This window comes from Myodes glareolus, chromosome 1 (genome assembly GCF_982192425.1).
Source record: "Myodes glareolus chromosome 1, mMyoGla1.1, whole genome shotgun sequence".
NCBI lineage: Eukaryota > Metazoa > Chordata > Mammalia > Rodentia > Cricetidae > Myodes > Myodes glareolus.
In genome coordinates, this window is record NC_142026.1 from 13,672,890 (window position 1) to 13,698,015 (window position 25,126).

Consider the following 25,126-nt stretch of genomic DNA (forward strand, 5'->3'; position numbering starts at 1 on the left):
CCCTGTAAAAAGTAGAACTGAGACTAAGGGTGACGAAATTCCATATTCCAATAGGTCGCTTTGTGTACGCAGAAGTTACTGCATGCATCATAAATAAATTATTAAGATATTGCAAAGGGAGGGAGGGAAGAAGAAAGAAAGAGAAGGGAAGGGCAAAGAGAGAAGGGAGGAGGGGAGAGTCTTGTCTGAAATCCAGTCTTTCACTCAGCAGACCTGGGTGAGAAAGGCCTCCTCTTGTTGTTTGGTAAGAGGTTATTTTATTTGGTTTGGTTTGGTTTGGTTTTCAGACAGGGTCTCACTATGTAGTTCACTAGCCTGGAACTTGATATGCAGAACGGGTTTTACCTCACAAAGATCCTCAGGCCTCTGTCTTCCTAGTGCTAAGTTTACAGGCATACGCCGTCATAGGCAGCTGCTCTTGCTGCTGTTGCCGATACAAGCATCTATCCTATCTATCCTATCCGGAAACATTCTGCTTCCAGAACAAGATGGTTAGAGGCTCTGGAACTAGTTAGGTTTCTATCTTCCAGTCCCCAGCATCCCAAACGCCAGAGGACCGTCTTGCCAGAGGCAAGGAGCGACAGACAGTCCTGTGGACATACGACCCAATTGATTTCCGATCGTGTTATCTTTTATTTTCACACTCAGCAACTTCACGTCAAATGTTGCCACATCTTTCGGGCTGAGTGCTGTAGGTGAATGTGGATGCTGTGATAATCATCATCAGAACCAGGAGTGGTCGGGAAAGGGAGAGATGCCCTTTGTTCTCTATGTTTTATGGTGAAGAGCATTTAAAGCTAACGCGAAAGGTAACATCTTTAAATGTAATGTGATGAGCGTCAGTCTCGGTGGCAGGAGATGGGCGGCAGGAAGCAGCTACTGAATAGGAAAAGAGAGACTAGGGCCTTGTCCTTGGAGCTTATACCCTGTCTGTCTGCTGTGTTTGTTTCCCTGCTTAAGCTATTTAATGCTTAATTTCTCCAACTACTCTCATGCCGCAAATGATTTTGGAGTGATGGTTCATCTCTATTGTCAAGTTGGTGACTTCCAGAATCACCTGGGAGATGGGCTTCTGGGCCACCTGTGGCAGACTGTCTTCACTAGATTAACCAGAGTTATGCCTGCCCACTGTGGATGGCACCAGGCCCTGGACTCGGGTCCTTGGCTGTTTAATAAAAAGGAGAAAGTGAGCTAATCCCAGGCATTCTTCACTCTCCTACTCTGGACTACAACTGCAGTGTGACCAGCCACTGCCTCTACCCCTGTAGCTTCCCCATCATGATGGCTTATACAGCCTCACACTGGGAGCCAAAACAAACCCATTCTCCCTTCAGTTGCTTTAGCGGGCAATATTGTATCACAGGAAGAGGAAAAACAAAACACTTCTAGGCGCTAGAAGGACAGAGGTGAATGAGTGTCAAGAGTTGGCCCTGTCCTCAGATCTTAGAAATTCTGCTTTCCCTTCATTAACTCTAAAATAAGGAAAATAATAATTGCCTGCTCACCGTGTGGCTGTGACGATCAAATAGGAATACCTTATACAGAAGCAGTTTGTAAACCATACGTGTCAGAGACGATTATTAGCCTGCTCTTTGTTCAAACTTAAAATAAGAAGTACTCAGCCAAACCCACCTTTGTTAAGTTAAAACAAAATTATTAACTTCAATTGTCAGTGTACAATTGCCTTTAGGAAAAAAAAAAAACCTCAGTTTAAAAACCTCTGAAGGTTTTCTGCAACTCTCATTGTGATCAATAGATAATGCAGCTTGCTTTGAAATTTCTATATTTCATTTCCAAGTAGGAATTAAGTTTCCTTTCTTGAATTATAGGGTGCCAGAACAGTTGAAGCATTGAGCAAGAGTCACAAAATCTAGCTATTTCTATCCTAGGAGGTGAACTGCAGACAGGAAAAAGTCCTGCAATTTAAATAGAAATATCCTCAGACTTTGGGTAATTTTGTATTATACAACATTTGTAGAAGATAGTGCAAAATCCATCCCTAAAAATAAGTTTTAAAAATATTGAATTAAAATAGTCATTTTATCTGCTCATTTGGGGGAATAAACATAGTATTGAATCAAGCAGACCCACGGCATAATGTCCTCTTCTGGTATTTATATACTATGTCTCTTTAAATGAAATTAGAGCTTGAACATGCTTGAAGATCACGCAATCTTGATAAGCTCAGTTCTGCTGAGTACTTTATAATTATTCAAGAAAGGTTAAGTATTTCTTAAAATGAGTATTTCTTGCCCTTCAAGTATTACTTGGCTCAAAGCATAGCAGTTTTGAAACAGTGCTGGAACAGTGGGGTAGACAGAGATCCGAGGGGATTGGCCTGTTCCTGTCTCAGCTCTTCTCACCCTTGTCATCGTCTAAATGATTGGAAATTAAGTTTCTTTTGTTAAAACACTGGTCTTAAACAGTTTTTGAAGAATTTCAAGATAAAAGGCAGCTCTTCGCTTTTTAAAAAGCCCTTTCAACCACACCTGGATTTATGTTAATGAGGCCATTTTTGAAAAGCCCCTGTAACCCCAGAATGGGGGGGATCCGACTAGCTCTCAGGGAGTTTCAGCCTCATACTTCTTCCTCAAGATCTTCAGAAGGGAGATGAGGGAGGGGGTGGGGGACTGGCTAAGTTGATCAGTGGTGAATATTGAGGAATACTGGGAGAACCTGGCAGCAGGATTCTACTTTGGGATGTTAAATTTGTCCTGGTTTTGAAACCTAACAGATGTGAGCTGTTCAATTATTCTTGCATAAAGCATCCTGTATCAAAACCCAAAGCAACAGGGTTCAGAAAGCTTCCACTTAATTCAACACTTGGAGACTCCTGGAGGTCAGGGAAGCCACATCTCCCTTCTCGCATACCTTGTTTGTCTAATGCAGCCCTTCACCTCTGTCCTCTGCAGCATCCGTTATAATAAATGAATAAATGTACATGAGTATGTTTCTGAGTTCAGTGAGCCACCTCTACCATATTAACCAGTCAAGGGGGAGGCTTGCATATGGCACCTGAAGTGATGGGCAGGGTGTGCACAGTCTTGTAGAAATGAAATCCTCAACCTGGGGATTCAAATGCTACCTCCAAGTAGATACTATCCACGTTGAACTGAATCAGCAAACTGTGGAAGTTGGCTACTCCAGAACTGGTTGGTTGCTGGAAGACGAAGCTTTTATACACTTACTTCATGGTGACTGGAAAAGGCAGGAGTCATCGATGTTGGCTGCTGGGTGAGAGAACTGAAGAACTCTGTGTCCCTTAAGCTGTCCTTGTATTTCATCATAACGAGAAAAGTAACTAAGACACTTTGTTGGGTACCAGACATACAAAGGTGAAACCAAGTTCTCTCAGAATTTACAGCCTGCTCTTTCCTTTCACTGACTTTAACCCCAGGAAAAGAATCATCTTCTTCCACCTGTTACCAAGAATAAGGGAGAATGCTTTACTCCTCTGTTTCCGCAAGTGGGGTACCACTTGTGGTGATCTCCCTGATCAGTGACACCATTCACTGTAGAAAATGAAGTCTACCAATACAGAACTTTCGGACCAGCAACCCAGATGCTCACATGGCCTTCTTCACAAAGTGAAGTATGCTGTCATTTTAGCCATGAAGTCCATATCTGGATGCGTTCCTCCGTGGTTCTCTAAGTTTACAGCTGTAATCACTATGCCACATAAAGGTATAATGCATATGAATATTGCAGTACAGAATCCAGACTATCACTACAGGGTATAAGAATAAATTGATTCATTGTTATTCAATTAGTAAGACTAATGAAGAACCGAATCTAGAAACACAGGAGACGTTTTCTTTACTCGGAAAATTACTGCACAAACATTTCTAAAGTCTAAACCATGTGGTACATTCGGGCAAGAAGGGGAAAAAAACGCAGACCACTACATAAAGTTTACGTAGTATTTAAGCACAGAGAATGCCGTCTTTGCCTTCGTAGAGCACAGGTATTTTTAAATCAGTTTGTAAAGGACAGCAAGCTTGTGAAACAGCTCCACTGGAGAGTTAAGTTCTACTGTGGTGCCTTCATTCTGGACTCACGAATCAGGAGCTCTTTGTCTTGTCAAGGCAAAAAGAGTCCTACCCTGGTTAAGAAAGCAATATGAATTCCAAGCAGAAAGAAAAATGGCAATACCCTTTTGGGGAAAGTGAAGTTCATCAGTATGGTTATAGGCCAAGGCCGGTTCAGGCACCCTCTCCTCTGTCCAGAGAACAATCTAGGGATCTCTCCTTGGACCTCGGATCCCATTTATAATCAAGTCTCATGTAAACCCTAAAACGACTCCCTTAGTTGAGATATATTCTTCCCTGATCCCATATCCATCCTTCCTCCCTCCACCATCCCAGTCCCCCAGGTTTTCCCCATTCCTCCCCTACTCCCTTCTCTCTAACCCTCTCCTCTTCCAACAACCCTCCCACGCCCCCATGCATCCGAGGTTACCTGGGACTCTTGTCTATTTCCAATCTACAGGAGGATAAGTACATGATTTTCTTCAGGTTCACCTTCCTATTTAGCTTCTCTAGGATCTCGAATAATAGGCTCAAAGACCTTTAATTATGGCTAGAATCCACTTATGAGTGAATACATACCATATTCCTCTTTTTGGGTCTGGCTTACCTCACTCAGTAAAGCGTTTTCTATGTCCATCCATTTGCACCTTCATCTGGCAATGGATGGAGATAGAGACAGAGACCCACATTGGAACACTGGACTTAACTCCCTAGGTCCAACGAGAAGCAGAAGGAAAGAGAACGTGAGCAAAGAAGGCAAGACCAGAGGGAACCTTCATCCGACGATGGATGGCGATACAGATGGAGACCCACATTGGAGCACCGGACTGAGCCCCCCATGGTCCAAATGAGGAGCAGAAGGAGGAAGAACATGAAAAAGGAAATCAGGACCGCGAGGGGTGCGATCACTCACTGATACAAGGGGACTGATCTAATGAGAGTTCACCAAGGCCAGTTGGACTGGGACTGAACGAGCACGTGATCCAACCAGATTCTCTGAATGTGGCCGGATTCTCTGAATGTGGCTGGCCCGGAGTCTTTCTGAAAAGCCTTTGACAATGACACCGGGACTTGTTTCCTCTGCATATACTGGATTTTGGGGATCCAGTCTGTTTGGATGCTCACCTTCCTGGACCTGGAGGGAGGGGGGAGGAACTTGAACTACCTACAGGGCAGGAAGCCCTGACTGCTCTTAGGGATGGAGAGGGAGGAGGAGAGGGAGTGGGGGGAATGGGAGGGTGTTGGGAGGAGGGGCGGAAAAGGAAACTTTTATAATTTAATAAACTTTGAATTTAAATATTTTTAAAAAAAAGAAAGTGAAGTTCAACAGTATTCAAGGTAGTTTTTATGGAAGTTAGGGCGCTTGTTCCATTTTATTTTTCATAAAGAGCTTCACGTATGTGATTTTCTTAAATGTCTAGAAGAAATCTGGAACAGAAACACTACTCATTTTATAAGGTTTAATAAAATTTTAGTACAGTAAAACATAAGAAAATGTTTGTAGAAAATTAGTATTTTAACTCAAAGAAATGAAAGGAAAAGGAGAAGAAACTTTAAGTTATGAATTGCTTTCCAATTTCTAATTTATTTCCAAAAGGACTTTAATGAGACATAATATCCTTTCTTCAAAAATGTGTGTTCTTTATGTGTGAAATTTGAAATACCATGAAATAATTGATAAAAAAATGAATCACAAACAGTAGTCCACACTTTACTTAATAACTGTTGGAGTGGCATGTAATAGAGGCCTTTATAAAACATGTTTCTATAAAGAATAATCATTTTGTGCTTTGCATGTGATGCTTTATCACTGACCACAACAGTCCATTAAGATCATCCACAAGGTATCTGAAAATATACTTTAATATTTTAATCTGTGTATGAAAATATACACAGATAGCCCCTTAATGATGGACTTCAACCTAATTGTGTGCTCGGTGCTCACTTCTGTCATAAATGAGAACAAGTAGTATCCGAATAATCAAGTACTCATTCCCCATGGTTTATTAGAATGTACCAGAAGCAAATGTACCAATATGGCTTGTTCCTCTCTTATGGCTGGCCTTGGCTGAGTCATAATAAACAAGGCTATTCAATCATATCCTCTTTTTCAGTTACTCCGTTCAGGAAGACATCAAAATTTATTCAAACAGTGGGAGTCTCTGATACTTAGTTTTTTTGTTTTTTTTTAAAGTACATTGGATAGCGAAGAGATTAAGTTTCAAATCCAGAGTGAAGCATATTTGTTTTTACATAGTAGAAAATAATAATACAGTAGGGTCCTCCTGAGGTTTTGTGTGTTCTGCTAGGTTTGATTTGCTAAAACCTGATTTTCATGTAGAAAATGAATTTTATTTGCTTTGTTCAGAAGGTATTTTAAAAAATTCCTGCAGTGTACATTTGTACCAGGTGGTGTAAACTGAGCATGGTGGTCTATGCCTGTAATCCCAACACCAGATTGGGGCAAAGGGTCACCAGGAGTTTGGGACTAGCCTGGCCTATAGAGTGAGACCTTGTCAGAAAAAGAACAACAAACCCTATATACATACATTCATACATAAATCTGTTTGAAAACATGTTCTCTTACCTACATAGCTTTTAAGAAGAGAGTTCTTTGGTCAGTAAGATGGCTCTGCAGTTAGGTAGTGACTCTTGCCTGAAGCCCTGATGGCAGGAGAGAAATGGTTCCTAAGAGTTGTCCTCTGACCTCTTCAGGCACATTAATCAATCTGGGGCACACGTTCCTAATCTTTGCAAGTCAATTGCTCATCTCAAAATTTAGCCTCCAAGTATACAGTAGAGGCCAGGGGGTGGTGGTGGCAGTACACACTTTTAATTCGAGTCCTTAGGAGGCAAAGGCAGACGGGTCTCTGTGAGTTCAAGGCCAGCCTGGTCTCCAGAGCTAGGACAACCGAGGCTAAACAAAGAAACCCTGTCTTGAAAAATAATTGCTTATCCGTTAAATATGGCTGCTAATTTCTCAGCCAATAAAATATTTTTATTTTAGTAGATTGTCTTTATCTTAATTGAAACTTGTGAAAATTGAAATTGAGGAAGTAGTTCAGAGAACGAGTATTTGGCTCGCACAATGAAGTTTATTTGTTGAATCTCTAGCACAGAAAAAAATGAATGCATAAAAGTTATTAGCTTTTTAAGACTGCTCTTTTTTAAACTATATATGTGTATATGCATATATATACACACATATATATGTGGAAAATATTATGGTATGATTATTTGGAATGTAATTATGAGTTTATAGTTATTTGAGACCAGTATATGCCACCCTACAAGAATATCTTGTTTGATCTGGAGTCAGTTAAAAAAGCAGATTAAAGAGAGGCTCTTTGCCCTTCCCCTGTCTGGCTTACGAGCAGGACATCACCTTATAAAGACAAAGAGTGACCTCTTTCCTTTCTATTGAAACATACAATTGAAGAGCACTGCAATTATCTGTTTTATTTATTTTTCATTTAGAGTTATGAGGATTATTTATATCTATTTGCTTTGACTGAATGAGATACTCCTTAAAATTTATCAATTTTTTGTCCTTTACTATTTCACTATTATCAGCCATGCCTGTTCTAGCAATATCAGAAGTTGCCCATCAATTCTCATAAACAGTGGTTATGAGAGTGTTGACATTGGTTTACGGAAAGCACAAAAATTTCCTGTTTCCTATGTGCACTAGTCATTTTCCCCAGCTAATGAACATGAAATCGTGTTATTATTGAGAATAGGGCAAGGGAATGACATTAATAGTAAGGTTGCCTTAAAATGATTCTCAGTTATCATTAGTCTTACTTTGTACTGAATCCATCAATAAACTCAGCTACATGTTAGGTTTGATTCATGCATCTCAAACATTTCTAAGTCTCTAGAAACTTAGCTGCATGTAAAAAATACCCAGCAACTAAAAACAATTCCAAACAGTTTTTTTTAACTCATGTGTGGCCCTGAGAAGAGCATGGAAAACAATGGTGGAAATGAGAGATGATGGTAACTTCCATGTCTCTCCCCTGGTAATCTCTGTAAGTAATGAAACCGTCACCTCTCACTTTGTTCTGTCTCTCTCATTGAAATCCATGGCAGACATCACGCTGTGGTGGACAGGAGTCTGAATGATCTAGGGTTTTATATATGGAACCCTCTTCCTAGAGAAGTTTAAGTACTTACAAATTCAGTTTCCCTCCCAAAGTCCAGTTGAAGAGAGGGAGGAGTGAGAAGATGAGCAAAGAGGTCAAGACCATGATGGGTTCACCCTCTGAAACAGTCTACCTGAGCTAATGGGAGCTCACCAACTCCAGTCGGACAGGGAAGGAACAAGCATAGGACCAAACTAGTCCCTCTGAATGTGGTTGACAGGATTTATCCGTACTGCATAAACTGGCTTTTTGGGAACCTATTCTCTTTGGATGGACCCTAACCCTAACCCTAGGGAGGGCCTTGGACCTTCCTCAAAGCAATGTGCCTTATCCTCTCTGAGTACTGAATAGGGGTAAGTTGGGAGGTTTGTGAAGGGAATGGGAGGAAAGGAGGGAATGGGAATTTGGATTGGTATGTATGATGAAAAAAGATAGTTTGTTTTCTTTTTAAAAATAAATAAATTTAGTTTCCTTCACACTTGCTCACCTGCTGTATTTCAACTCAATTTGTTTTCATAACGGATCTCTCCTATACTGTTCTCTCTCTTTTACCTGATTGTGTGTTGACTCCAACTCCCTCTCCTCATAAAGGGAAGAAACTTAATTAAGAAAATCAGTAAAGAGATAACAATTCTTGGACTGCTTTTCTAGATCCAACCCAACTTCCTCAGTAATACTTTTAGCCTTGTATACATTAGAGCATTCTCTTCTGGATTTGCCATGTCAATTGGTAACTATGTCATGACCCTGATAATTCTATAGCATCAGAATCATAGAACCCACGCTACATTTACTGGAGAGATTATGCAATCAAACTCACAAGTAGACTGTGTACTTCTGAGAACCACCCACCCTGCCAAGGGCCTCTGAAAGATACTCCAGTACCAAGTCCTTTATGCATAACTGGACTCATGGGTGCTTATCTGTAACTGCTAGGTCAGATGTGTGTGCCTATCAATAGTTTAATAGCTTGAAAAATCAACTGGAATGAGTCCGTCTGGACCACTGAAAGGGCAGACCTATGGTTAGTTAGCATCACACAATATCATACTATGTGCATGTTGTATTCACATCTTATATACTGAGTTAAGGCAAACTAAAGTCAATTTCTTAGTAATAGAATTTTTGAAAACCTTGCAGGGCATGGGGGAACACGCCTTTAATCCCAGCTCTCTGGAGGCAGAGGCAGGTGGATCTTTGTGAGTTCAAGGTTAGCCCAGCCTAGTCTACAAAGTGAGTTCTAGAGAAGCCAGAGCTGTTACACAGAGAAACCCTGTCTGGGAAAAAAAGGCAAAAAGAAAAGAAATTCTTTGGAAATATTTAGTGAACATGCAAACTTGCTGGGCTCAAAAATCCTTTACCATAGCAGCCACTGTTACAGAGAAGTTCTAGCGAGAGAGCGGCCTCTGAACAATGATCAGCCAGGCCCTCAAATCTGGAGTCTGAGTATAATTTTGCATAGTTAAAGCATTATGACTATGCAATTATATTAAAACTGGAGAAGATGAGATCATCTTGATTTCTTGAAGTGAGCCCTGAATGTAATCACAAGTGTAATCATAAGCGGGAAACGGGAATTTGTTCACAAACACAGGAGAGTAGACGCTATGAGGTGAGAAGAGATTAAAAAGTGCTGCCGCCAGAAACCCTGTAGAAGTTCATGATCCAAGATGCTGCTGTCTTCTTTTGCAGTGGTATCAATGACTGCTCGCTCACAGTTGAGAATGAGAGACATAGACATGCCTGTGACAGTCGTCCTCTCTCTCTCTCTCTCTCTCTCTCTCTCTCTCTCTCTCTTTCTCACACACCACACACACACACACACACACACACACACACAGGAATCCATTGAAGAAAACTCTTAGAAGTTACAATAAGGATGAGATGAAGTGTATCTCTTACAGTTCCTTACTTCTGGTAGGGGTGGGGGTTGGAAGGACACAGTTTTCTTTAAGGGACTGGCCATGGGGAGTTTGACCATGCTCCAGTGAGCAAACAGGCAACACAAATTGGACTTCATATATATAAATTGTTTCTTCGTTTTGTGGAAGAGGGGATCACAATTGTTGGGAGTGGACCTGGGAAGTCTGGGAAGCAAGTGTAATTGGGGTGTATTATGTGAAATCCTATCTTGGAAAATAACAAAACAACAACAACAAAAAAGATGCTATGGTGCTGAGTTTGAAGATGTAGCAAAAAATCACAAGCCAAGGATACTGTTCTAGAATCTGGAAAAGACAAGGAAACAAGTTGGTCCCTAGAACCTTCCCAAAGAGTGTGGCCCTATCAATACCTTAGCGTCAAGCCAGACAAAATGATTTTGACTACTGAGAAAGAACAATATATGGTGTTTTACTTCACCAAGTTGACAATCAGGGGTTATTCTGACAAAATTTTGATGAAGCATGAAGGTATTTTTTTTTTTTGGTCTTCAACTAATAAGCCAATCCTTGAACTTACTAATACTGCTGGGAGTGGCATTTTTGGTGTCATTTTTATTGAGTTAGTCCACAAATATTAAACCTGGCTGTCTATATCCTTCTAACCCATTATACAGTTTTTTTGTTTGATTTTTAAAGATTTATTTATTTGCTGTGTATATAGTGTTGTGCCTGCATGTACACCTACATACCAAAAGAGGACACCAGATCTCATTATAGATGGTTGCGAGCCACCACGTGATTGTTGGGAATTGAAGAGCAGCCAGTGATCTTAATTTCTGAACCCAGTTCTCCTCGCCCATTATATAGTTTTAATAAACTAGTAACACATTGTTCTAAAGTTCTGTTCACTGTACACTTTATAATTAATTCACAAATTTATCTGTACATTTATTTTTAATTTATAAGGACCTTCCACTTAAAGAATTTGATTATTCTTATCTTTGTACTTATTTAAATCAGCATTAACATATAACACCTGTTTCCTTTCAAAGTTTTTGTGTGATTTACCTAAACAGTCTTATGTTCCTCTATGCTTTCCAATGTATCTTTCCTCCATAATGTGTTAGACAGCTCTCTACCAATGTAGTGACATCACTAAGACAGTCAACTTACAGGGAACGAAGATTAATTTTTGTTTGCAGTTCAGAAATTTCCTCCCACAGCCTCTTGTTCCTGCTGTTGTGAACACGGTAGATAGAACAGTGCATCACAAGTGGGAAGGGTGCAGGAGATGAAACCTCTTTTCCTCAAGGCAACCAGAAAGCAAGAGAGACAGGATTAAGCTAGGGTCCTAATACTCCCTTCAAAGTCATCACCCTGACAACCTGTCTTCTCTGTAAACCTTATCCCTTCAAGTTTCTGCCACCTCCTAATAGGCCACAGTGACAGGGACACAGAGTGTACATTGGTCATGAGTACAGGATATAAATCCTGTTAGGAGGGTAAGTAGGTGGCAGCTAGCAGACCTGGGTTGACTGGATCTTCATTGTGGGGATTATTCTGGATCTTCATTGTGGGGACCATTTGGGGGTAGACTGGCTGGTGTCATGGATACGAATGACAAATATTTAGCAGTTGGGTGTGGAAGCCATGGGTTACCTTGTTCTTGTTTCTCGCTGTTCTATATTGGAAAAGAGCGAGTCCAAATGAACAAGGCACCACAGCCAGCAGTCCAGGAGAGGCAGAATAATATTCACACTCAGGCACATGCCAGTGACTTGCAGACGGTTGCTCACTTGGTGCCCGCTGTTCCTGTAGGAGGAGGTAATCCGTGTCATCAACACAAGGAGTTTGCCCATGGGTGGAGAGAGTGGCGAGTGTTGCCAATGTCGAAAGAGAAACAACAGGGCCATGGGGCGGGGGAGAAAGCCAGTTGAAATGCAAGCAGAAAACACAAGATGTGCTGTGGAGAGAACAAGTGGTTGGAAGCAAGAACTCAGGTGCTGAAAAACAAGTGAAGCTTTTGGAGAGAGCTGTGTTTCTTCAGCATGTAGCCAACACTATAGCCGGCGTGCAGCTCACCAGCTCTAGGAGAACAGGGAGCTGAAACTGCAGGATGGTAGATCTCACTCTTTCCAGACCTTCAACTTGAGGCTTAAGAATTCAAATTGTCACCATTCAATACCCAAATGGAGTCCTGTTTCATTATTCAAAGATCCATTGGAGGCTCTTGTCATTCTTTTTTTTTTTTTGATATTTATTGAGCTCTACATTTTTCTCTGCTCCCCTCCCTGACTCTCCCTCCCCCCCTTCAACCCTCCCCCAAAGTTCCCATGCTCTCAATTTATTCAGGAGATCTTGTCTTTTTCTACTTTCTACTTTCCATGTAGTTTAGATCTATGTAAGTCTCTCTTAGTGTCCTCATTGTTGTCTAAGTTCTCTGGGATTGTGATTTGTGGGCTGGTTTTCTTTGCTTTATGTTTAAAAACAACCTATAAGTAAGTACATGTGATAATTGTCTTTCTGTCTGGATTACCTCACTCAAAATAATGTTTTCTAGTTCCATCCATTTTCCAGCAAAATTCAAGATGTCATTATTTTTTTCTGCTGTGTAGTACTCCATTGTGTAAATGTACCACATTTTCATTATCCATTCTTCAGTCTAGGGGCATTTAGGTTGTTTCTAGGTTCTGGCTATGACAAACAAAGCTGCTATGAACCTAGTTGAGACCATGCCCTTGTGGCACAATTGAACATCCTTTGGATGTATACCCAAAGGTGGCATTACTAGGTCTTGAGGAAGGTTGTTTCCTAATTTTCTGAGAAATCGCCACACTGACATCCAAAGGGGTTGTACCAGTTTGTATTCCTACCAGCAATACAGAAGTGTTTCCTTTTCCCCACAACCTCTCCAGCAAAGGGTGTCATCAGTGTTTTTGATCTTGGCCATTCTTTCAGGTGTAAGATGGAATCTCACAGTTGTTTTGATTTGCATTTCCCTGATGACTAAGGATGATGAACATTTACATAAGTGTCTTTCAGTCATTTTAGATTCCTCTTTTGAGAGTTCTCTGTTTAGGTCTGTATTCCATTTTTTATTGGATTATTTGTTCTTTTGATGACCAATTTCTTGAGTTCTTTGTCTATTTTGGAGATCAGCCCTCTCTCTGATGTGGGATTAGTGAAGATCTTTTCCCATTCTGTAGGCTGTCATTCTGTCTTGTTGACCATGTCCTTTGCTTTACAGAAGCTTTTCAGTTTCAGGGGGTCCCATTTATTAATTGTTTCTCTTAGTGTCTGTGCTACTGGGGTTCTATTTAGGAAATGGTCTCCTGTGCCAATGCATTCAAGTGTATTTCCCACTTTCTCTTCTATAAGGTTCAGTGTGGCTGGCTTTATGTTGAGGTCTTTGATGCATTTGGAATTGAATTTTGTGCATGGTGATAGATATGGGTCTATTTTCATTCTTCTACGTGTTGATATCCAGTTATGCCAGCACCACTTGTTAAATATACTTTCTATTTTCCATTTGATATTTTTTTGCTTCCTTGTCTAAAGGCTCTGTCATTCTTACCTCTGAAGAGCTGACTAGTTATAGAATTTAAATCTTTTAGGGTAAAATGTGAAGCTCAAACTTTTAAGTTCTATGGAGAAAGATCTAGACATTGGTGTTCTTAATAAATCCCAGCTTCCTCACTAATGCTACAAGGTGAAATGAGAGTCTGGCAGGTCAGGTAGAATGTTCTTGGTTCTAGTGGATCTGATAAACTGGATTAAGAAGAGTCGGATTCAGTCTCTGTTGATAGATTTGTTATTTTATTCTAGATTGTGTATCATGCATCCTAGGGCTAGAGAGACCAATGACTTTGTAATTTGGTGCAGTTTTATGTATGGCATAAACTTTGGTCATTATTAACACTGTTTTCTCTTTAAAGTGAAAACATTTTAAGTTGAGGTATCAGATTAGGAATGGGAAAAAATATCTCATCACATCTTAAAGGCAATATGCAGCTAACTGACTGAAAAACAGACAAATTATAGTGAAAAAGCAAAGAATACTCTGTAATTGAAATAAATGATCTTTATAAAACCCAACACTACAGTGAATACATATCAACAAAAATGGGGGGGGGAACAGTTTTTGTTAAAAGGTAAGATATAAAGTTTTAATTTTAGGATTCCTTTAGGTTCTTAGACAAGAATTTCTTTATGTTCTAATCCTTGAATAAATTCACTTAAGTATCACAAGTTTGGTTTCTACAGATGCCAGTAATCCTTTCTTATATAATATTTGATGGCCTTGCTGTGAATAAAACGTTGTCACAATTTGATGACGCAAGCTTCCGATTACTGTTGGGAATATCTCGTGACTTCTCCTGGGGAGATGTGAACTAAGGTCTGTTTGGCCCAGATGGAAGAAACAATTCCACCCCAGTCTAGCTTGACGAACCAAAAGATGTATTGGGGTTATCTGGGTATAAGAGTGCAGGGCCTTTTCCGGGGGCCTACGTCAAATGTAGTTGCATCACCAGACATGCTTTCCCAACCCCAGCATGAGTGAGGAGTCATGAAAACTGCATCCCCCGGCTTCCCGCTCAACTTGCAGGTGGCTCCACTGGCCACAGTGTCTGCTCTTGCAGTAATTGTTCACTGTAGCCACGGGCAGGGGCTCAGAACTTTCATGAGTTGCTTGAGCCTAGTAATTTCCTTTTACTTCTCGGGTCTTGTAAATCTCCCTCCCCCCAAGAAGGAGTCATTTCTATTCAGACATGTAGCTACCCAACAAAAGTTAAATCAGCTAATAGATTCTTCTATGCTCAAAATACCTGACCAAGGCTGTGAAATTTTTAAAGGCATAGTTTCTTGTGACAGAAAATTTGATATTTGATCTTAATCTTAACCAAGTGATTATTAGAAAATTATATTTACTCCATGCCTTGTCCCAAGCTACTAGTCTAATACAACTTTAATGTATAAAATTTTAACCTCTAAATTACTCTACTTAATTTTGTATGTGTACACATGAATGCAGAGAAAGAGAGAGAGAGAGAGAGAGAGAGAGAGAGAGAGAGAGAGAGAGAAAGAGAGAGAATGTTGAAAGAAAGGTGGGATTGAGAGAGAGAGGGAGGGAGGGATAGAGAAAGGGAGGGATGAAGGAAGAGAAGGAGGAAGAAATTGACTTTTCTTTCTCAAGGGAGCAGCTGTTTTTCTAGACTCTATGCAACCCTTTTTGGTTTTTCTATGCTCCATAAGTTATTTTAGAAGGAAGATTCTGATGCATCTCAGGATATTGAACTGGAGAGAAAGCTCAGTTGGCAAAGCACTTGTCTCACAGTGTAAGGACCTGAGTGTGATCCCAGCACCACAAATAAATACAAATTTAAGAAATAATGACAGACTGTTCACAGATGATGCTGATGCAGAGCGTAAGCATCAGATGTAAGGATACAGCTCAGGGTTGGAGCGCATGCTTAGTAAGGGAATGCCAGGCCTTGCCTCACATCACAAACATCTCCCTCACAAGAAAGAAAAACACAAACAAACCATCTTAGTCTATCCTCCCAAAAGCCCTCCTGGGCCAAGGTCTTCTCATGGGCACTCACTCTTACTTCATAGTCTCATAGCACTTGTCTTGCTCCGCTGTTTCTTCAGTAAACAGAGGGAGAGAAGAGAGGAAGAGTTTGTCTTTTAAAGGTCCGGTCTCACTGTCTCTACTGACTTAAAGGCAGAACTCCTTTCTTCCCATCCTTGCATATGGTAGCACTCCATGTTATCCAAAACGAGGCTAGCCCACGGAAGGGCTGCTTTGTAAGAGGAGGTGTGCTTTTAATAAGAGGCACTTTCTCGGGGGCTACTCAGCAAATGTCAAGCCTTTTAAACTGCTGCCTAGAAATATCTGACACTGGCAACGTTAACCTTTAGAAGCCATATTAGCATTTACTTGAAGGCTGTGTTGTGCAGTGAATAACAGGCTACATCCAAAGCCTAATAAACTTCTACTCCAACAGCACAGGTTTAATAAAAATGTAAAATGGGTTGGTAAATTATCAGAAGCCATTCGCTCCTACCTTACCACTCTATATTAAAGAACATGTTCCCTCTTTAATCTGCAGCTGCCAGTGATCTGTATTCATTTCAGCATCCCTGGAATCCACTCAAACCCCTTACAGCAGGAGCTCTCTCAGTTCCCGGAGAGGGATAGCTTTCATCTGTCCGTATCTGCGGGTTCCCATGTAGCTCCAGCTCTCAATGCATGGCGAGGTGAAAGCCTATTGAAGCACTGACATTTCTGTTGGATGATTTGCCCTATTTGAAAAAATAATAATTTGGAAAACTAGGAAACTTTGAATGAGACGCAGTTCAAGCAAGCTTAATCTATGTCTACCAAGCCAGTGTCCATCCTCACCACTTTGCTTAGGTGCCATGAAGCTTCTAGACAAGGGATGATGCCCCAAGCTTCATGTAGCACCATGGTACAGTTGTGTTGTGGAGTCGTGACATTACGATGCAGAATGTGGTCAAGGGTCAGAACGAGGCATACAGTTAGCAAGGACTTCTGAAATTCTGCTGGAAGAGGAAGAAATCAACAGAAGGCTAAGAAAGTTAGCCCAGCATGGATTTGTGACCTAGATTGCTGCCGCAAGACAACACACTTGAGTAATGGACAGCCATGGCACGCTCTGAGGAGCCGAGGTGCACGTCAGCAGTTAGGAGGGTTAATAGAATACCCACAGAGAAAATAACAGTGCAAGAAAGGAGTACGAGGGCCCTGGAGACAGGCTGTTCTCTGGCTCACAGTTATTTTCATTTTTATTTGGCACAAAATTATGTGAATAAGTTTTTACTACTTGTATTGCAATTTACTGTCATTTCTTATTCATTTATTCACTTATTTATTGCTTAGCTAATTTTGATGGACTGACTACAGAAAAGTGCAAGCAATAAAACAAAAAACAATAAACGAAATGAAAAGGCTATAATTTAAGAAAATCACGGGGAAAATAACTTCATGATCAAGGCCAAGGAGGAAAAAATATCAAACTGAAAAGTAGATATTTATAATTTTTAATTATTTATTATAGGTGAGCCTAGACTTTGGTCTAAATTCCTGGGAATTAGAAAAAGATAGGAGTTATAAAATTTTAGTTTTGTATTTGATTAAACCAAGGAGTCTTAGACTGGGTCCATGTAGTTCTTTTTTTTGTTTGTTTGTTTTTTGGTTTGGGTTTTGCTTTTGTTTTGGTTTTTCAAGACAAGGGTTCTCTGTTGTAACAGCTCTGGATGTCCTGGAACTTGCTCTGTAGACCAGGCTGGCCTCGAACTCACAGAGATCCACTTGCCTCTGCCTCCTGAGTGCTGGGATTAGAGGCATGTGTCACCACTGCCCAGCAATATTAGTAACCCTAAGGGAGCCAGCGGACAGACTGAAATTTTATACCAAATGTTGTCACTGAGAAGATTTAAGGAAAGTACTCCTACTTTCAAATTCTTAAAGGGTTTGTAATCTAAAACATTACAAACCACTCAAACAATGGCATTTATTTAACACACCAATGTATCACCAACACATTTGTGTGACTGAAGGCCCAGAAAGATTAAGTTCTAGGTCAAAATTAAGAGTTCAAGAGTCAGATTCTAATCAATATGTTTATTTGCCTCATGAAGTGAAAGAAACAAAACAAAAAGCAAAAATCCTCTGGATTTAGTAATGCTTAAAAGAATTGTTTTGTTTTTGGTTTTTTTCCTGTCCTGAAAAATAGAAAAAAAATGTCACAGTATGATTCTTTGCATGGTAGCAGTTGCCTACTAAAACTGAGAACAGCCAGCCCTTTGGGACCAAGCAAGTGGCCTCTACTTTGTTCTATGTGTGACACTCCCAATATGGATTTAGCATCCCTAATGTGGAAATTAAAGGACTCCAAATTCTGAAATCTTTGAGTACTGACACAAGTAGGAAATTCCACACTCGACCTTATATGAAAGATTTTCGTCAAAATGCAATTCACATTTTTTAACGGCATGACAATCTGGTTCATATAGAACCAATGAATTTCTATGCTCAGACTTGGCTCCCATCTCCAAGATATCTCATGTATTTGCAAGTATTTCAAAATCTGAAAGAATCCATAATCTGACATGTGTCTAGTTCCATGCATTTTTCTTGTTGACAGGTCACAGATAGGGACACCTTTGCATGATAAGAACATATTTTTACTTCATATTGTAGACGGGAATCTGTATACACTCCATGTAAACAACTCAGCTTGCACCCACGATTAAAGATTTGTTCTGAGTTAGCCTCTAGCCCAAGGGACTCTCCTGGAGGAACACAAGGCTCAGTAGCTCAAGGATGCAACCCCAACTGCACAGGAAGAGATGATAAAGAAGCAATGTACACTGATACAAATGATTAAAAAAGAACCTACATCATGAATCTGAGACAGGAGGACCACCCGAACCAGAGTGGCTAGAATCAGCTGTGGGATTATTGGCTGCCTTTGTTCTCATTCCTACATTTGCTAGCAGAACATGAGATGCGAGAGAATTTTTTAAGATGCTAATCTGCTTCCCGGAGTCTAGGTTGCATCCTTTGGCCATGTTGGTGTCCAAGAACTGTATTGCCACTGGGGCCACAGTGCTGTCTGGGCCAGGGCTGCTACCCATGGCTGTGTTTGAGTGCAAGGCCCAAAAGCAGCCAAGTTCTGGGCTGATGTCCGTGGCTCATGTTGCATCCCACAGGGGATCATAGGAACGGTGCATGTTGAAATCTCTGGACGTGTGTAGCCTGCCCTGTCCCTCACTGGTCCCAGGATAGCTGGCCCTGGCTCTCTCTGGACACTATAGCAAGGGAGTTGGTGCCGTCCCCTCCCCGCATTGAAGAGCTGACCCCAGCACTCAGGAGATAAGACCCCACACCAGAATGTAGGCATGGGAGAGCTGGCCCTAATGTGTGGGCCTAGGAGAGCTGGCTGTGCCCCAATGACCCTGACCAACCAGTTCAACGACCACCCAGATGCACATCCTGGGCCTTATGCTGGCCCACCCTAACAGCTGTCCCATCTTTGATCTGTCGGAGTGCACAAAGAGACTGATCCTGCAGAACGGTAACAGCAGAATCTCCATGACTTACAGAAATAATAGGATATCCAAGAGGAGTTTTGATGAGGGCCCAGCCCAGTGATAATATACCAAAACCCAGAATCCTTGAACAGGACCAACGACTGATTGCAATGAACATTTGGCCAGTGGGGCTGATGGGACAAAAGGAGAAACAGAAAGAAATAGGACACAGATGCAGTCAGCAACAGAGCCCTTGTTCGTGTTGCAGGTCCTAGGCTTGATCCTGGGTATGGCCAAAATGCTGAATAAAATAAAATAAATTAAAAGAATAAAATAAATAATAGAACCCTGTATTATTTTCCCCTTAAGGAAATTCATCGCCTATTTAAAAGCATTTCTGGCCCTGGGGAAAAACAAATTTTTATAAGGACACTGATAGGGAAATTTAAACCACTTGGAAATTTTAAACTTCCAATGTGAGTAGGCAACGATTATTTTTAATGACACAAATTCAAAATAGTTGATGAATGAAGAAAAATAGTGCCTTAGTGGCAGGCAGGAAATGAAATATGAAGTACATGTTAATGTTTGAACTACATATATTTGATATGGCATAATATATATTTTTTGAAGACAAGCCTCTATAGATCTATGTATTTTTTATTTTTTGTTTTTAGAGATAGGGTTTTTCTGTATAACAGCCTTGGCTGTCCTGGAACATGCTCTGTAGACCAGGCTGGACTTGAACTCACAGAGATCTGCCTAACCTTGCCTCCTGAGTGCTGGGATTGAAGGTGTGCACCAACACAGCAGGGCCAGATCTATAAATTTAACTAGAAAAAATAATACCTAAAGATATTTTTCTCTGGAACATCTAATCAGTTCTTATTGAAAATAAAGAAATGACTTATGTTTAATAAATAATCAAAATTCAGCTTATGAGTCTGACAGAAAGAATATTTCAATTTCTGTGGGAAAATAAATATTCTCTGGTGAAAATGTAAAGAAGGCTTAGAAGATACCCACTGAGACCAAGAAGAAAATTCAACAAGATTATGAAAAAAATCATTATGAGACACTTGCATTGTTTTAAGGGAAAAAATGTTTTCTTGCTTTCTGAAGCTAGTCTGAGCCTGTTCTTATGTCTGCATGGAATTACAGCGTCTCCTGAATGCATAGCAGAAGAAAGCAATGTAGAGACCTGGGAGTTATGAATAAATCTTCAGATTGGCCATGAATGCCAATGAGTGTTAAACTCACACAACTTGCTAAGAAGAGACTCAGTGCTGGTGTAGCACTTTATTCTTATGGACACTTTCAAATATGTTATCTCATTTGGTTTCCAAAATAACCCTTGGGAAAGTCAGAATACATTCAGCAGTATTTTACTGATAGAGAGAGGTTAGGACTGGCTCAAAATCACTCAGGACTGAGCTGACATAAGTAAAACCTGTCTTCCAGCAGTTTAGCTCCACTGTACTGGCAGACAAAGAGAACTTCCTTTAGTCTGTGGTTGCCCTGGGAGGCTTAACACAATTTACAAAGACGTTGGAAGGAAAAACCCAGTCCTGTAAAGGGACACTCTACAGGAGACGATTCCTGGATGGAAGGATGATGTCACCCACAGGCCACCAGGAGGTCTCCTTGTCCTCACTCTGATGGGAGACTTTGTGGATGTGGAAGTGTATGATCTTGAAATTGCTGATCTTTGATTTTCTGAGATAACCGAGCTGTAGTTTAATGTTAATAATGAGATTTAATCTAAGATGTGGAGTTAGTTGAGTTAGTTAGCTAGAAAAAAAGGAAGCTACACAATATGAATGAAAGTTAGAAACAAGAAATGGCATAAACTGTTTCACTTCTGCATGTCAGACTCATCAACTAAGATATTAATCTATGTTTCATTTGTATTTCTAGACATGGATCAAAAGCATGGGTTTTCATTTGATGTTCCCATCTTTGCTCTATCAAAGTTTCAGAGTGAAGACCTGGAACTTGATGAGCAGAGTTAAAATATTGTTTAATCATAGAAAACAGATCAAGAAAGGGAACAGGCATTAACAAGTATGAATTCAGGAGAAAGATGAGACAGTTTAATGAAGCTCCCAGACCTGGAAGGGTTGATGGTTAGGGATTCTTGAAGTAGCATGCCTGTTCCTCATGGCATTCAGGAAGGTATCAGAACCTACAAGGAGAAAGCCTGGATGCAATATCAAAGTCTGCAGCCTCCAAGAGATCTCAGGGTACAACTGTGCCACCAGGACATGGAGGCCAACCTTTACGTCTACTTACATTTTTTGACTGTGACCCTTGTTAAATGAAAATTACAAAAATATATTGCTTTGGACTAAAGCTAGTGCACTAGAACCTACAGATCAGACTGGAAGCCAAAGCAGAGTCACTTGTGCCAAAATTTAGCATCACCAAAATACAAGGAAGTTATTATCTGACCTTCTGAAGAACAAGGATTTTGATACGTGAATTTCAAGATAGACCAGAGGTGGCATGCCAGTAATCTTCACTCTTGCCTTAATCCCTACCCAAAGGAAAACAAACAAAAACCAAAACTAATAAAAAAACAAAACAAAAAACTCAATCCCAAACAGCAGTGGAGACTGCTGGTTCGTATAATCACACAGAAACTATATTGATTACAACACTATTTGACCAATGACTCTAGCATATACCTAGCTAGCTCTAACATCTTAAATTAATCCATTTATATCAATCTGTGTATTGCCACAAGACTGTGGCCTACTAGTACGTTTCCTAAGGTCCCAAGGTATCCCCCTTCTGCAGCTAAATGGTGTCTCTTTGATTCCATCTTCTTTCTCTCTCTCTTTCTCTGTTCTGATTTCCCGCTGGGCTTTACTCTGCTAAGCCATTGGCTAAAACAGTTTTATTTATCAACCAATAAAGCAGCATATATACAGAAGTGCATCCTACATCATCTCTCCCTTTCTGTCTAATTAAAAAGAAAGGTTTTTCCTTCAACATAGTAAAATTACATATACAAAACAGTTATCAAGCAAGAATTATAGTTCACAATACTTCTTTGTGAATCTAAAGATTCATATCTAATTTATCTTTTATCATAACTAAGGAAAACTATAACTATCTACTCTTCAACTCCACAAAGACTCCAGAAGTATATCAATTACCTACGTAAACAAGAAGTGCATTGTAAGCAACTTCCAAAGTTTAAGGACTGACAGATACATCTTGCTGCCTGAACAGTCACCCAAAGTTCTTCTATATCATTTGGACATCCATCATCAGCCTACAGGTTCATAGTATCAGTGAAGCAGGAAATTTGAATATCTGATCTGTCTTGTATTGACAAAGTTCATCAGTTGCTTTCTTTCTTTGTCCTGCAAAATGTCTGGCAGTTCTTTCATGATGCAGGAACCCTAAAGGACCGTCTTATCTTCTTTTGGCATGTTCAGCAATCATTTTTCTGTGGGTCCTGCATGTCCAGTTTGCATAGCATGCCATCAAGCAGTCCAGGCAAGAGCAGTTTTCTTTTTTTCCCAAATGGCTAGCCTTGTCACATTGAAGACAAATCCCATATGAGTTTCTTCAATGCCCATCAACCTCTCTGAAATAATTTGTGCTGCCAGAAGCAGATATGTCTCATTGTTGAGAAAAGTCTAAGTTCTTAAAACATTTTAAATGCTGTATTCTGTAGGTCTGTGACATGTTGAAGACCATTTATCTAACGGAAATATATGTCTATATATCTAGAAACCCAAACTAATATGACTACAAGTTTGACTATTATAAATGACTATGTATTTATTAATATGTATTTTTAATTGCATATCAATTTTTAAATGAATTGCATAAACATTAATACCTTAAACAAGAATAGAAATATACATATAACAAAATTGACCTTAAATTTATATTAATAAACCAAATTCCATACCAATGTAAAATATTCATTTCTATATGATATTCCCCTTATTTTTATTTTAAATTGATTGTGACCATTAAACATTTATTACCAACCCTTTAAAATGAAAATAAACATTTATAAACAACCATTTTCGTAAATTTGGATGTAGTTTTCTCCAAACTGCTTCCTGCATTTTGTTGGGCAAAGTATTTTTAGGGTTCATGGAGAACTTTTGGAAATTCTTGTTTCATCAAGCCACATTAGTCTGGAAGGAATCCACAGGTTCTCATCTTCTGTGGAAACAAAAGCAGATCCTGTTTTCCAAAGAGACATATCCTTAGACCCAAATTTTGAGGTCAAGATATCTTTATGTTGGTTTAACTTCACAGCCCCCAGAAACAAATGCCTCTCTGCAGTCAAAAAATCCAAAGAAAACACAATAATGTACGTAATCCAGGCTCTCTGTGTATATTACATTTTTATGTGCTTTATTTTTCTTTACTCCTTTAATCTATGACTGTCTCTACTCTTTTATTTTACTTTTACTGTCTAAAAGTAAAGGCTTTACTACTTTTCATAACTGTCTATACTCTTTTTCCTCTCTCTCCCAAGCCTATGTACATTTTTAAACACACTGTGTCACACTTAGAGGTCTTATATGTCTGAATCTGTCCTATTGTGTATCTGAAATCCTTTTCTGACAAGGAGCATTTTAAAATGGTAAGCAATGTAGTTGTGGCAGCCCTGGATGCCGACTTTACCTCTTTTGGCCTTTCATCATGGCAGAGGCATGTTTATCACCAGCTCTGGGACTATTAGGTAGGAGCCATGCTCACCACCTCAACTCTGGAAAGCACCATGCAGCACATAAACCCTTTTTGTCTAAGTAAAAGCTAAATCTTCCATGCAGCACACTACATAGCCTGGAAATGTCTTTGTGTATGGCAGTGGGAATCGGCCATGCTTTCCTGCCTGTGCACGCCTGGCAGACGCAATCCAGCTGCTTCCCCAGGTGGGGCTGCTGAGTGGTAGGCATGCTCTCAGCTACTTTCCTACTAACCTTGAGTGGGTATACAAGTATCTGAACCTACAGCGTGTGGCTGGCCGTGAGGGTTAACCCCAAATGTATGGGTGTCATTTTGTAGGCAGGTACTGCTCAGACGTGAATAATCACACAGAAACTATATTAATTATAAGACTGTTTGGCCAATGACTCTAGTGTATTCCTAGCTAGCACTAACATCTTAAATTAACCCATTTCTATCAATCTGTGTATTGCCACAAGGCTGTGACCTACCAGTAAGGTTCCTAATTAAGGTTCTGAAGTATCCCTCTCCTTTGGCAGCTACATGGTGTCTCCTTGACTTTGCCTACTCTCTCTCTCTCTCTGTTCTGATTTCCCATTTGGCTTTACTCGGCTAAGCCATTGGCCAAAACAGTTTTATTCATCAACCAATAAAGGAACAGATATATAGGACATCTCACATCACGAAACAAGCAACAACAGAACTATAAAACAACAAGTCACTGGAAATAATCTGCTATTAGTTCATCAGCTGGGTTTCTCTTTCCTTATTTCCTTATGAGGAAAACACTTTTGAAATGACCAGCCTTTCAGCTCTCTGTTTCTGCTTTCATCAGCTTTTTCTGGCTATAAAACCAGCCTGTTCTGCTCAGCTCATCACAGTACTTATTGCAGTTGATAGAATAAAGTGGTGCCTGATTCTAGAACCACAAATAAAGTCTGTTAAGATCTTTAAACCAAGCTGTTGTCATTTCTCGTTTTATATTCTTCAACAACAGCAAAGAAGGAAATAACCAAAGAATTATAAAGTTCAAAAGCATATATGCCCAACAAGGAAGAAACAGTGAACCCACCTGTGCCTTGGAGCTCTGGCTTATAAATATCATCAGGAAAGAACAACACTTTTTAAGAAAAGGACAGGAAAGGTGCTGTGTAGGAACTTCCTCCAAATTGAAACAGTCCATCCTAGATTGATGCTTTTAATACCCAGAGAGTTTGGGGGCCAGAGGGATGGCTCAGAAGCTAAAAGCACTTACTGCTCCTCCAAAGGATATGAGTTCAACTTCAGCCTCCATGTTAGGTGCCTC